General features: G+C 37.5%; 1 long non-coding RNA gene across 1 annotated transcript in view; it reads left to right on the top strand.

Moving 5' to 3' along the window:
* The first annotated feature begins 323 nt into the window (after nt 1-323).
* The window catches only part of LOC308065935, a 47,599-nt gene continuing 34,262 nt past the window's right edge, over nt 324-13,660 (top strand). The window contains exon 1 of the long non-coding RNA XR_013928981.1: nt 324-13,660. This exon is cut by the window's right edge and continues 27,416 nt beyond it. This is a non-coding gene — a long non-coding RNA (uncharacterized lncRNA).

Raw genomic sequence — 13,660 nt, 5'->3', positions numbered from 1 at the left:
AGAAATCATGTCAGCTCAGCCTTGTTTAAGATTAAAATCCCAGAGTGTTTTGCCTATTCTCATAGGAAAGGCTTTATACTGTCATTATCATAAGGGGCACTTCTCAATACATCTTTCACCTTGAATTTGTATTTTCTAACTGGTGAGTTTTTTGCAGTACTCCTCGAGACAGACAAGTCCTGATAATGTCAGCAGTTCCTCTGAATTCTGCTGCAAATGCTTCAGCTCATGGACCCTGATGTCATCTGTTTTCTAATTGCACAATGCTAGCAGCTCCTAGTAATTCTTTGATCAACTAATATAAAAAAGTGTATTTTTTTTGAACTCCGGGATCATAGCAAAAATTCCAGGTAGTAGTGGCAAAAGTCCAAATTCAGTCTGTCACACAACAAATTAAATTGATACGAAGTGTAGTTTGAAATGATCCTCCATAAACACCTGCTGTCAAAGTGAACTCAGGAGAACAACTGTCCTGTCTTAGATGTTTCAGCTAAGTGCCTCAAGTTAGGTGGAATGAACCTAGATTTAACTGTATAATATTCTTAAATAAAAAGTAATGAATCATGTGTTTTATAGTTACCACCACAAAAGGTTTTAGAAAGATGTGAAACTTACATAAAATCTTTTGATATTTAAATAGCTTGATTTATTTATTTAATACGTATTACATTTTAATATTTAGAATATTTTCATGTTTAGTAAAAAAAGTTTACTTGAGCCATTTTAAAAGATAGCACAAAGGGAATTATTGTATAAAATTATTCATGTCAGGAGAAACATTTTAGTCACATTTCAGTCTACTATCTAGTCTTCTGCACTTCTGGATTTGTTTCTCAATGGGACAGAACACATCTATGATTAGAAATTGTTCTCTTCTTGCTGTATTTTTATTCTGCATATCCTTTTCCTTTTTTTTTACTGCAATATCTGAAAGTAAGCAAAATACTAACATGTTTTGAGGTCTTTCTAATATTATGCGATTTTGAACTTCTCAGCTAAATCTCACTAGCATGCACTCAATTCATTTGGCTGTAAATTTGTTCGATTATTTTATAATGTGGAAAATATTTTTTTTAATTCTTAGCAACATTCTATGTTAATCAATGTCTAATAGATGATGACTTTTCAATACCTCTGAACTCACAGGATGATACTGTTGAAAGAGACTATGGACTGAGATGATATTATTTTTCTTCCAAATAAGGTGGAAAGTTATTTTTTCTAACATCTGAATTATTAGTAAGCAAGAAGGATTTGTATTGCTCTGTATAATGGAGTATACACTTCATTTGTATTAGGAGTGCAAGTATGAGGTGATTATCATCCTTCAAGGGAGTGTATGAGCATGCTTAATACAATACTGACCTAGACAGCTACGTTTCTGGAGGGAAAAGAACAAAACCTAGGGTACTTGGAAAAAAGGTGTCCTTTTCACAGTCCCTGTGCCCTCCATGCTCTCTTGACTCTTCATATCAAACACCACTGCAGTGTTTTTTACAGATGAAAAAGACGTATGATTTTGTGTAAACATGTTAGAGTCTTTGTAGGAAATCCTGGTGCCCTTGAAGCCAAAGGCATTGCTGACCTGGGCTGTGCAGGTCACCTTCAGCATCAGACTGCCGCGCTGCCTTCTCCGTGCGCTTCCCTCACACCAACACAATGACTAACATAATAAGGAAAGAGAGGAGGGTGCAAAGACATATTTGAAGTAGTTTTTCAAACATTTCAAGGGGCACAGAAAGCAATGGTGAGGACCCATGTTACTTTTAAGAGAAAGGGTCTGAAGCTAAACTGGGAGCTACTGAAGAAACTGGAATACCTTTGGAATTGCGTATGTACTCTCAAGAACAAAAAGCAGATGGTTTTGAGAAAAGAGCTCTGAAAGTTGCTGTCACTGATAAAGAGAGTCTTCTGCTTCAGATTTTAAAAATATTGTCATACTTGGCACTGTTCAATAACTCTAATTTGGCCATTAAATTTCTGTCACCTTTGCCCTTTCCTAATGATTGTGACAAAATGCTGTCTGCAATCAGCAAGACTCAATCGTTGTGGGAATAATTTGAATAAATAATCAAGTCTGCAGCTCATCCATCACCTTGACTGATTTCTCTATTCCCTGTTCACCTCTTCATGACATTTGGGAGGTCACTTGATATAAAATATGCAAACGGTGAACTGAAATAGCCCAAGTTGCTAAAATATGCTGACTGAACACGTCGTCTTAAAGTAGCTATACATCTTTGCATGGCAAGCACATGTGTTTTCCATAGGCCTTTTTTCCTTGCCACTTTTACCTTGACCAGGTTGGTATTCACCCCCCTTTCTTTAAATTCATAAGCTTGTACTTACGAACCTACTTCACGTGAACATGGGAACTACCTGTACAATCCCTTAGATAGGTACTAAAAGATAAGAAGAAAGGAAGAGTGAGCAGGAAAAAAGGCAGTGGTAGGGAAATCAAAGGACTGAAGAAGGCAAGTGAAGGAATGTAAGATGGGAAGTTAAGCTGATGGAAAAAATATAGAGAGTTTATCTTCTGTTTTAATGAAATTAGTGTAGATATCTTTAATAGGGTTAAATAGGCTGAAAATTGAGTTACATTAAGGATACTTCCAGTTGGGATCATCTGAGTATTTCCAGGGTTATTTGGACACTTACCGACACCCTGCTACCCACCTGTGCCTCTGCTAAATTTACTGGCCTGGTTGTGTGCTGGGCAGCCGCCAGCACACACCAGCTTTGCTGCAGCCAGCTGCTGCAGAGCTCAGGCTGGTGTAAAGGCACAGAGCTAAACTGGAGTCAGTTCAAAGTAGCGTGCTGGTCTGCAAATGATGGTGCTGAGGTCTGGGCATATGTTCATTTCTGCCAGCTGTGCTATGTATGGCAAGAGGCTCCTCTAGCAGAAGGGCAGGATATCAGCTGGGAACAGCAACCTCCAAAACAGTCAGAGGTCACCTGGGGGCTCTTTAAGACTAGTGTCTCAATACAGGTAAAGTGATCTGAACATCTCCCTAAAAGAACTATGTGTAAAATGTTCTTTGAGGTTTTTTCACCCTTTTACTTAGACCTTTTTTCATGGTCTTCATTTTCCTGTGCTTGTATGTTTGTATACATTTATGTTTCTTAGATGCCTATGAAAGACAGATGGAGTCAGGATGTGTTAGAATTCAATAAAGTTCAGTGTCAAATCACTTTGGCCCTTTTTCTGTTAGCTTCTGCAGGTAAACTTGGATAATTAGGGGCAAATTTACACTACTGTGGAATCAGTAATGATTCTTGGACTGCACCGGTCTAGAATGTATCAGTGATGACCTGTGAAATACCTGAGTAACTGAAGATTAAGAATCAGTCTTAGCAGAAACAGAGCCTCCACAAACAGTCCTGATCCCTGAATTTAGGGTTTAAAGTACAAGATCAGACTGACTTCAGGAGGTACAAACACTGGTTTGCGTTCCTGGATGTAACTCAAACCACCTTTTTCTCTAATAGCACAGCCCAGAACTGACCCTACTTGCTGACTTCTGCCTTTCCTTTCTGTGTTGGCAGGCTCCGTTTGTAACAGTTGTATTATAAGCCAATTCATTTAAAAGAAGTAATTTCAAAGTAACCCCACCAAAGGAGGGATGCTTGGAAAGTATTTTTCAGTAGTCATTTCAGTTATCAGCAGACTCAGCTGCGCCATTGAAGATCATACTCGTGGAGCTGCATCCTCAATCACAGAGGGAGCTGTGATTTCATGTTTGTCTTAGCAGTGGGGATGCCTAATGCAGACATCAGCCTGACTGCTCATTCTTGTCCTCTTACTACCACCTGAACTGCAAAGATACAACCAACAAACAGGTTATTAAATATTTTCCAGCTGAAAAAAAATATATCTTCCCCCTGCCCCTTCTCTTCAGCCAGACAGATCCAGTACATCCTGTGGTTGCACAATCATCTGCACATAAAGGATGAATGAGCAGGGAAGATTTCTTAAACCAGAAGTATCACCTCTACAGAAGTAACACGGACTGAGAAGTATATAGGGATGACCTATGCCAACAATGGATGTACTGGTACCAGGAGCCACAGCAGACAGCTAAACTGCTTTGTCTATGTCTAGATTATGCTGCAGCGTAGGCATGCACAATGTATTAAGTTGTTTGTTAGGTCAACAAAGAAAGAATATATTCCACTTTTGAATTGTTTGATGTTTATTATGCTGGATAACCAATTTGAGCAAACTTTCACTATATGAAAAAAATGCAAATACATAAACCAGAAAAAGTATTCAATAATTTTATACAAATAGAACTCAGTATAACATGACTTAAAGTAAACATGCTTTTAATCTTCAAAGTTTCCATCTCCAGGTATTTCATGATGAATTGTAATAAAACAATAATAAAGAAAGAAAAAACTACTTCTTTTGGGAAGATATGTTCATAAAAGCAAACTAATAAGAAGCTAGTGAGGTATGATATATATCATAAAACAACTGATACTCAGAGGTGGAAATCTTCATAAAAATGACATACATTTCTGTTTGACAAATATTTCATTGCACGTCTCACAGCTATTAAATAATTCCCAGTTTAATTTTCGTTGTGTCCAAAAGAGTCAATAGTAAAAATTGTATTCCCTTGCTCTCTTATATTTTCATCTCTACTCACAAAGAAAACTTCCAGTTTTTCTGTTGTTTCCTTTTCCATTTTATATGCAGAACACAGTAACTTTTTACCCTGAGGCTCAGTTCTTAGCATATATGGTGACAAACTTTCAAGCAATCAGATACATAATCTGCATATCTCACCCTCTCTTCCAGGCCAAATAACTGGAATGCATGTGAATAAGGAAACTTGTTGTGCACAGTTAGGAGCTCATTTTTTATCTCTTTCCGCTTGCCCATAATGTATGGTGAGCTCAGACTAATTCTGGGTCTTATCAACATCATCCGGTATCATATGGTTTCCTTTTAAAGGTCGCAAAATATGAAGACTTACCTTAGCATGTCACAGGTGGATTAGTCAGATGTCAGACTGGGGTATCAGGGGACCTTCCCTGTGCCTGAAAAACACAAATTACCTGGGAGACCTGTGGAGGCTGTAAGCCTTGTCATTAATACCACCCGACATTGCATTCCTACTGAGACAGTCCTTTTCTACGTGGTAGGGGAATACTGCTTATAGCTGATACTTTAATATTTTGTGAATTTTGTGTCAGATAACCAACAATCTCGTCAATGTGTCCCTGGTGCATTCGGATGGGGCATCCACACCTTCTTCTGGTCAGTGTGTCAGGACTGCTTTGAACTCAGGAGCCCCCAGCTGAGAACCTGTGTGCCAGTCTACTTCATTTCTGGACCCTGATCAGATGGAGGCAAGAAATAGAAACACAGCTGCTTACTATGTGGTGATCCCAGGCATGTACAGAAGCATTTGGAGAGCTTTCAGGTCAAACTGGGATGCCCCTTATTAGGGTAAGCGACTGAGTAAGGGCTTTCTGGACTTCAGTGTTGAATAAGCACCCAAATTCTGCTTTGACCATATTTTCTGACATATTAAAGCAGCTGAAATGTATGTCACTAATCAGAAATAAAAGAACTCTGCAGAGACAAAATGCTCCATCCACTGTTTTTTTCTTTGGATTGTTTCTCCTGATTTCAACAGATATAATATTAGATCACAAATAAGTAAGTAAATATCACAAACCTTGGAAACAACCTTTGTCTGCAGTGAATTACAAACAATAGTAACATGCACATGGCAAGAAACTGACCCTTTTCTATTTAATCATAATATACCTCTGTAACACCTGACTGCCTTTCTCTAGTATGGCATGGTTAAACATCTATCAGATTGTGGTTCCATACTTATTATTACTGGATTTACGTGTTACTACGTCACTTCCTAATATACTCTAAAATATGGCTGGCATATGCCAGCCTTGCAGTTAGATTTGGCAAAATACATCATTTACTCTAAAGAAAAGAGAACGCATGGTGCAGGACAAAGTTAGCCTGTCAGAAATTCAGGATGAAGTCTGAGCTTCCAGACTAATACGTTAAATCAGAGCTGTAGCGTGGCCAGAGTGCTTGTAATCTAGTACTATCATCCCTTACACCAGATTTACTGTATTGTTGACACTGAGCCTCGCTGACTTCCCTTGAGGGAAATGAATGTAGGAGTGAAGGATTTTATTTTGTAAGGGGAGCGAAAAAATGTGATGGCAGGAAGCATCAAAAGAAAAGTCAATATTATATTTTATAGTTCATTTGTTTGAAGTCTTTTGACATCAGCTTGTAGCTCTGTCATCCTTCACTGCAATACATTTTAAAGCTTAGTCAGGTGCTCCTGGCTTGATACCATTATCTTTAAATGTTTGCTCTCTTAGGCTATAATGATACAGTCCTGAGAGGAAAGGAACTGAAAAGAAGTGTTACAGTGTCCTAGAAAACAGATGATGGTAGATTCTCAATGTTCATATATAATTTCAGTCAGATAATTAAAACTAACATCATTTCTCCTGATAGAGCGCTTCATTAGTCTGTAGCTCTCAATTTCTTTTACAAAACACCACAACTTTTGTCTTGCAGATAGCAAAACTGAGAGTAAAAGAAGCTTAAATAACTTGTTTAGATCAACGCAGTGAGTCAACGTTACTGCCAAGCAGAAAAGTAAGACTTCCAAGTTTCCATGGTAGTATATAGTCTACTACAAAACATTAGTACCCTGGTCAATATTGTATAATGTTAAAATGCCTCATTTGGTCTCTGTTATGCTTTCAAACACACCACACCTGAGTCACGTAGCAAAGATCTTTCAGTTACATTTTCAACAGGCTTGTGTAGTAAAGTACAGAAGTGAATATTTTCCACCCAACCGGCAAACCAAATAAGCAGTGTACTGAATCTGCCCACCTTGGTGGTCTCTGGTATTATAGTAATGTGCATCTTCCCAGCATTTCAGTATGGAGGTTGGAGCTGGATATGAAATTTTAAGGTTGGCTTCTGGGAAATGGGAAAACTGAAAGCAGTATCACTTATAAATTTACTTTCCCTGGGGAAACTAGCAATTTTAAATCCAGCACCTGTTTCCTAAAAATAGCAGAAAAACTGCTGTGCTATTGTGTTTCTTATGTTTGCTAATGTCAGTTTAGCTTTTTATCAGCAAACAGCTGTCCTGGCACCTCGCTCAAATTCTGGGTGCAAAATGAAAAACATGCTGTTTGCTTCATGATGGAATCACCTGTGGTTAACTCCACACAGACGGAAAAGAGAGACTGAAGAGGAACTGCAGGGCTCGTATCAACAAAGATACACACACACTCCCACCTCCACCACCACCCCCTCCCCCCAAAAAAAACCCAAACACAAACCAAACAAAAAACCCCAAACCAACAGCTCTTTCTTGCTTATCTTATATATTTTGTCATAGGTTGAAAACTACTTAGCCAAATATATTTTTCTTTCTAGGAAGGTGAAAGTCTATTCTTTACACCATTTGGAAACCAGCACACCAGACAGAAGGCCAAAGCGTGAACACTCAAGTAAACACAACACTTTTATTGTTTAAATTATAGTTTTACCAGTATAGCACAGGATTTTGTGTGACTCCAAATAAGTTGTTTTCAATCTTTTATTTGTAATCCAGGATATTTCAGAGCTCAGATATACAAACTGAGCCCTTCAAATAGTTAGAGCACAATAAAGGTATGAGCAAATTGTGTGATGAAGGTGGTAGCCATGGGCTGGGGCTCTCAGGAGCACGACATTTTGAATGTAGCTGTGGTACAGATGCCAAAAATTTGTGCAAACTGTAGCTTGAAAGAAATATTTGTTGTAATGGGTTCCTCTAGTTCTTTGTTTTATAAGTTACAAAAAATAACTGTTTCAGTTTCAAAACAGATAAGTGGTATTTTCTGAAATTAATGAAGTTGTACTACAGAAGGCATTGGCAACCCCTCTGAAGCAAAATAAGAGCGCTCTTCATCCACTGTAGTTATGCCATTTTAGTATGTCCATCCTCAAATTTCTCTTAAAAGTTCACATAAAGAAAGACAAGCAAGAAAAAATTAAAATTGCAAAAAAGAATGTGTTATTTGCTGCTTACGGTTCGGTGTTGTATGTAGGAAAAGATACAGTATATCACAAGACATATTCATTGTCATCAAAAGTTTGGTGAAATTTCTGTTATTCTAAATTAACTAGTTGCTAAAAGCCACTGCTGATAGGATTGTCAGCAAGAGGAAATTATTTTACCTCTGTCCAAAAATCAAATCATTACAGATGGCAAGTACTATAACCTTGAAAACTGAGAGATGTTTCTTAAACCTGCAATAAAATTTATGAAAAATTTGCTTCAGAAACCTTTTTAATAGACTTTTGCATCCAAAGTTAAGTTAGTATCTAAGGTATAGATGACATGGAGGTAGAAGCACCTGGGCTCTGATTATTAAAAATGTAAAGAATTAATGCTATTCAGAAATAAGTTTTACTAAATTGTCTAAACTAAAGACTGTACAATACAATCACATATATACAGACATTTCAATCACTTTACAGAAGTCAATCCAAAACCTTAAAACCTTAGCTTCTGACACTGAAACATTCTAATTTCTTTGAGAATAAAAAGACAATATTGAATTTGAAATTGAAAACAAATTATACAAACTATATTTTATACAGCTTTCAAACTACATTTTACATCAATTACTAGTAAACTCAGAGGGACTCGTATATCTTAGAAAAACATTTTTCCTAGCTGTCTCTTCATGTTGCTTGCTGGTATATCACTGCTATCAAAATGATATTATTAAAAATTAATATATTTTATGTATTATGTAAACCACAATATTACACAAAGAATATTTTAAATTGTAATTCATCAACATACAGCAATGCAGGACTAAAATGTATGACCATAAAATTATTTTATAAATGTCTATATAGAGACATGTAATATATAGAGGATATTTGCTGAAACTGCTGGTCTGTAACTCCCAATGCAAACTGCCCATATTTATACCAGCACACTCTGCTTTTTCCATTCTGTTGTGCTATAGAAACTTGTAATGTAAAGAAGACTCTCTGCATCTCTTGTCATGAGGAGCAATGTTCAGTTTTCCCCTAATTTCTTTTGGCTTTCAGCCCCACTTCAGATGTACTCTCCTCGTGAAGACAGGGATGTGGAAAGGATTTTCAGAAGTCACCTAGTCCAAGGTCGGACCTACTAAACCTTCATCGTTGCTGACATTCATAGAAAATAAGGGTGATTGCACATCGTCCCTGCACAATCTACTACAGTACTTAACTGTCCCCAAGATTGAGAAGTTTCTTCCCGAAGGCTGTATTAGATCTGTACTCCTGCAAACCCGTTACTTAAAATTCTCTCTACACTGGACAGATTATTTCCTTTTTCTTTTCAACATCCTTTCATATTTGAAGATTATTATCATATGTCCCCTCAGTCTTCCCTTTATTCTGAGCAACTGTTTCCTGGCAGGCTGTACCTTGCAGTGAACCTTGCTGCTCCCCTCTGAACTTCCTGCAAATCCATCTCAAGTGCCTCAGACCAGATATATTAAACCAACTAGTCCTAGCCAGTGCTGAGCAGGGTGGAAAGAGTAACCCATGTTTTGCAGTCTGCACTCCTGTAGTGAATCCCACTATGAAATCTGAGTTTTTTTCATGAAAGTACACCATTACTGATTTGCGTCCAGCTTGTGATCCACTAACATGGATCTTTCCTTAAAGAACTGGAATTACACCAGCTGTTCTGTGTGTCTTATTTTGCAATTAATAATTCTACCTAAGTTCAGAGCCTCATATTAGCGCATACAGAATTGAAGTAGCTGAAGATAGCAAACTTTTCTGGATGCAGGAGACCCTTCCAAAGACCCTCATTCAATAAATACATCCTTCCAATTAGACTGTAGATTAATGGCAACCACAACTGCGGTTTTCTAGTATTTTTTGTCACCAGTCTGTAGAATTCTCCTCCAGACCTGATTTTCCTAACTTGTTAATGAGAATGCCACATGAGAATCAAAAGCTACATTAGAGTCAAGCTACATTACATCACCTGCTTTCCTTCTGTCCACAAGATCTGTTACTTTATCATTGAGGAAAATTAGATTGATTTGACACAATCTGTTCTTGACAAATCCCTGTTGGCTGTTGTTCATTTGACACAATCTGTTCTGTTGTTCATCTCCCTTGTTATCTTCAAGGTACTCACAGACAGTTTGATTATTTGTCCCAGTTTTTTTTCCAGGAACTGAAGTTGAGCTGGTTGGTCTATAAGTCTCTGTTTCTGTCTTTCTCTTGTGCTGTCTCCTCTTTCTGTCTCTTTCTTTCCCTCTAGTTCTTCATAGCCTCTCTAGCTATTAAACTAGGCATCGTATTTACCCTTTCTAGTATTTTGAGAACTCATCTTTTTCCCTGAATTCCCAAAGAGAACAGATAACAACCTTGTTTTCTAAGCGGGTTTATATGAATATGTGTAGCCTCTTCAAAGCCAGCAATACCAGGATGTAAGGACTCAGTGCCACTCTAATATTTAATCTACCTCCACACCCCAACTACCTCAGTTAACTTCATATGAAGGTGCATTTGCATTAAGATGTCAAATCATTAACTGAAGCAGCTGAAGCTGCTTTTTCTTGTTTTGCTGTTCCTGCTGCAAGGACAGTGACCTGGAACAGAAGATAGGGCTGACAAGCAGAGGAGTTGTTTTACAATGTTCCTGCCATGCTCTTCTGAGTTCAATGTTACAAGCCCTGAGCACTGTTAAACCAACACTGCACATCAGCAGTCTTGCTGCAGCTACAGCCTCAGTGAAATGGAACAACACAAGACAATTCTTGCCCTTCTGGCGACATCTGCGACTACAGTTTCCTCCCACTTAGTAGTGGATTGGTTCTCCACTGGGTTTTCCACACACTAATAATGTAGTTACAGATGTTTCCTTTTTCCTCTTTGTGGTCTTTTCTGATTGTACCATATTTCATGGCTTGGCTTTTTCTAATTTTGTCCATACATACTTACACTGTTCTTTTATCCTTGTCCCTGATATACTGACCTAGTTTCCAATTTCTTCATGCTTCCTTTTTGTGTTTGAGGTTAATGAAGAGCAGAAGATTTAGCCAAGCTGATCTCTTGCATAAGAATAGTTTGTGATTGTGATCTTAATAGTGTTTCTGTGAGGAACTGCCAAATTTCCCTTTTCCTTCAGCCTTGTTTCTCGGGAGAACTAACCCAATAATTCTCTGAGGGCAGAGCTTCTCTCGGAAGCTTTTAACTCCATTTATTCTCCATTACTTGTATTTAAAACAATCTGTCCTGTTTCAGATGAAACAAATGGGACAAGCTGTCTAAATAAAAACAGTCAGGATCAAGACCATGAATAAAATCCAGCTGTTGCTTGTGAAATAAGTTTTCAATGTAAGTTTTTTTCAGGTAGGTTCTGTTTTTAAAATGTTAGAGAATATTTCAAAAGTAAAACAACAAATTGTGACTCATGATGGCTGGACTTCTCAGTGTCGCAAGAAGAATATACAAATACTAGCTTTCCCTTTTCAACAAGTTTGGAAAAGTCAGTATGACAGAAAAGACTGTGGCAAGTTGCCCTGTTACAGAAAGCAACTAATGCAACTCTGCTATTTATGTTCTACATTAAGAAATCACTCTATATTTTATTCTCCCTGAAACATGTAAATTTCTTCAGGCTTTTGTGCCTTTACAACAGCTGTAAGGCTCTAAAGGAGATCACTTTTTAACATTAAATCCCATTATGCATCATGTAAGTTTCTTTCATGTGGGATGCAATTTCAAGCGTCCATATCCAGACTCATGGTCAGCACTGGCAGTTAGAAGTTATTATCATTAGTTTTAAATTTTGTAACTTTCTTTGAATCTTTCAAGTCTCTCTAGGGAAGTCAGTTATGTTTCTCAATGAAAAGCTGAAACAGTAACAATCTTATGAAAGTACTATATAGATAATTTCAGTATTTTTAATAACATTCATTACTTAATTGCATTTCAAGTCCTAATATAAGAGTTTCCAATTTAAGGTAATGGGCTAATGGATTGCCCATAGCAATGCGTAACTAATGTTTTTTATGGCTGTGAAACACTGCCCTGAACCCATCCAAACTATCCTGAGAAGATAAAACAGGAAAAAAACCACCTACTGCTCAGACACAGTCAACACCCACCAAGTCCCTCACAAATGGTTGTATAGACTTTCTTGTACACAGGTGAGGACCTTATTTATTCATCCATCAGCTTTAACAGTCAGTATACTAGGTTACAAATACTTACTATATTAAAATCAAATTTTGGAAATTCATTATAAATGATCTAGAACTGAGGACAGTTTTTAAAGGTGAATGAGAGGAAGCATATCTGGCATTATGACCAGTCAGAAAGGAGATGAAACTGATTTCCTTTGGTCTGAATTCGCCAGCAATCGGAATATTGCAAGTGTGAACATTCCTGGGTGTTCTTGCAATTTTTTTCTAGTGGGATGAAGCCTTGAGCACTCAAGATGGAAGTGTGGAGCATGAAGTATTTGACAAAACCATTATGGGTTAACAGTTGCATTAATAAAGAATGCCTCTGTTACAAAGGTTGCTTATTATATATGAGAGATTTTATCACTTTAAATGAGTATGTACTTCTGTAAGTTGCACACATGTAAATAATAATCAAATATCTGCTTTTTGAAGGTCTTTAAATTCTCTTGACCTGTTAGACAACCTATTGACCAAGGCAAAGCTGAGGTCAATATTTTCTTCAAGGGACAATAAATCTCTGTGTTCACTGAAACATAGTCAATTAGATGTAAAACCTACCTTAATGTAAAGGTTATATGGCTATCAAAGGCCCTGGAATATAAAGCTATTTCATGGGGAGTTTTTTTCCTTTCAATTGTACTAACTGTTTTACAGATGTGGAACAAATAATTGTAATGAAAAGAAAAAATAGGGAGAATTTCATTAATGTGGCACTAATGTACTTGCACAGCTATATCTTACAGAATTGTAAGCTATATCACTTACAGAATGTTAAAATCATCCTCCATAATGGCAAAGTAGCCACAGCCCCGATATTTATGAAATTTGACTAAGGGCAAAGCTCTGACTTTGTGTGTGTAATCAAGACCTGGCTTGCTTAGTTCCAGCCTCTGCCTGCTGCTCTGTTCAGTCAGCTTCTGAGGTTCCAAAATAAGCAGTGGTTTATCTGTAGTGTCCTGCTAAAAACTGCAGCAGTTCAGAAGTAGATCAGTGAGCTGCTTGACATCCAGGCTGCTGGAGCAGAGCATGCCACCCACTGTGGAAACCTCCTGGGATGCCTCAAACTCAACTGCAAGTGTATGCTGCCCAAAGTTGGAGAGAAATTGCTGTTGTATTAGTTTGTCTGACTTCAGACTTTAATTTTATTTTTCTAAAACCTTTTTCACTCAAATATGTAGGCTTTGGACTCTGGACTCCTGGCCTCTGATTTTGCTGATATTCAAGGGGTTTCTAGCTTGCTTCTACAGCTTCTGGACTCCCATCAGAGCTGAAATTTCTTTTCTGAACTCTTACTGATGTCACCTTGAGTTATTGTGATGTTCATTCAGCAGACAATAAGTGGCTTTGGTCCCATGAACTCAGTGAAAAATGCAGAAATATCTCA

Source organism: Falco punctatus (assembly GCF_963210335.1).
Source record: "Falco punctatus genome assembly, chromosome: 6".
NCBI lineage: Eukaryota > Metazoa > Chordata > Aves > Falconiformes > Falconidae > Falco > Falco punctatus.
Note: the sequence above shows the minus strand (reverse complement) of the source record. Positions and strands in the feature narration are given on the sequence as shown.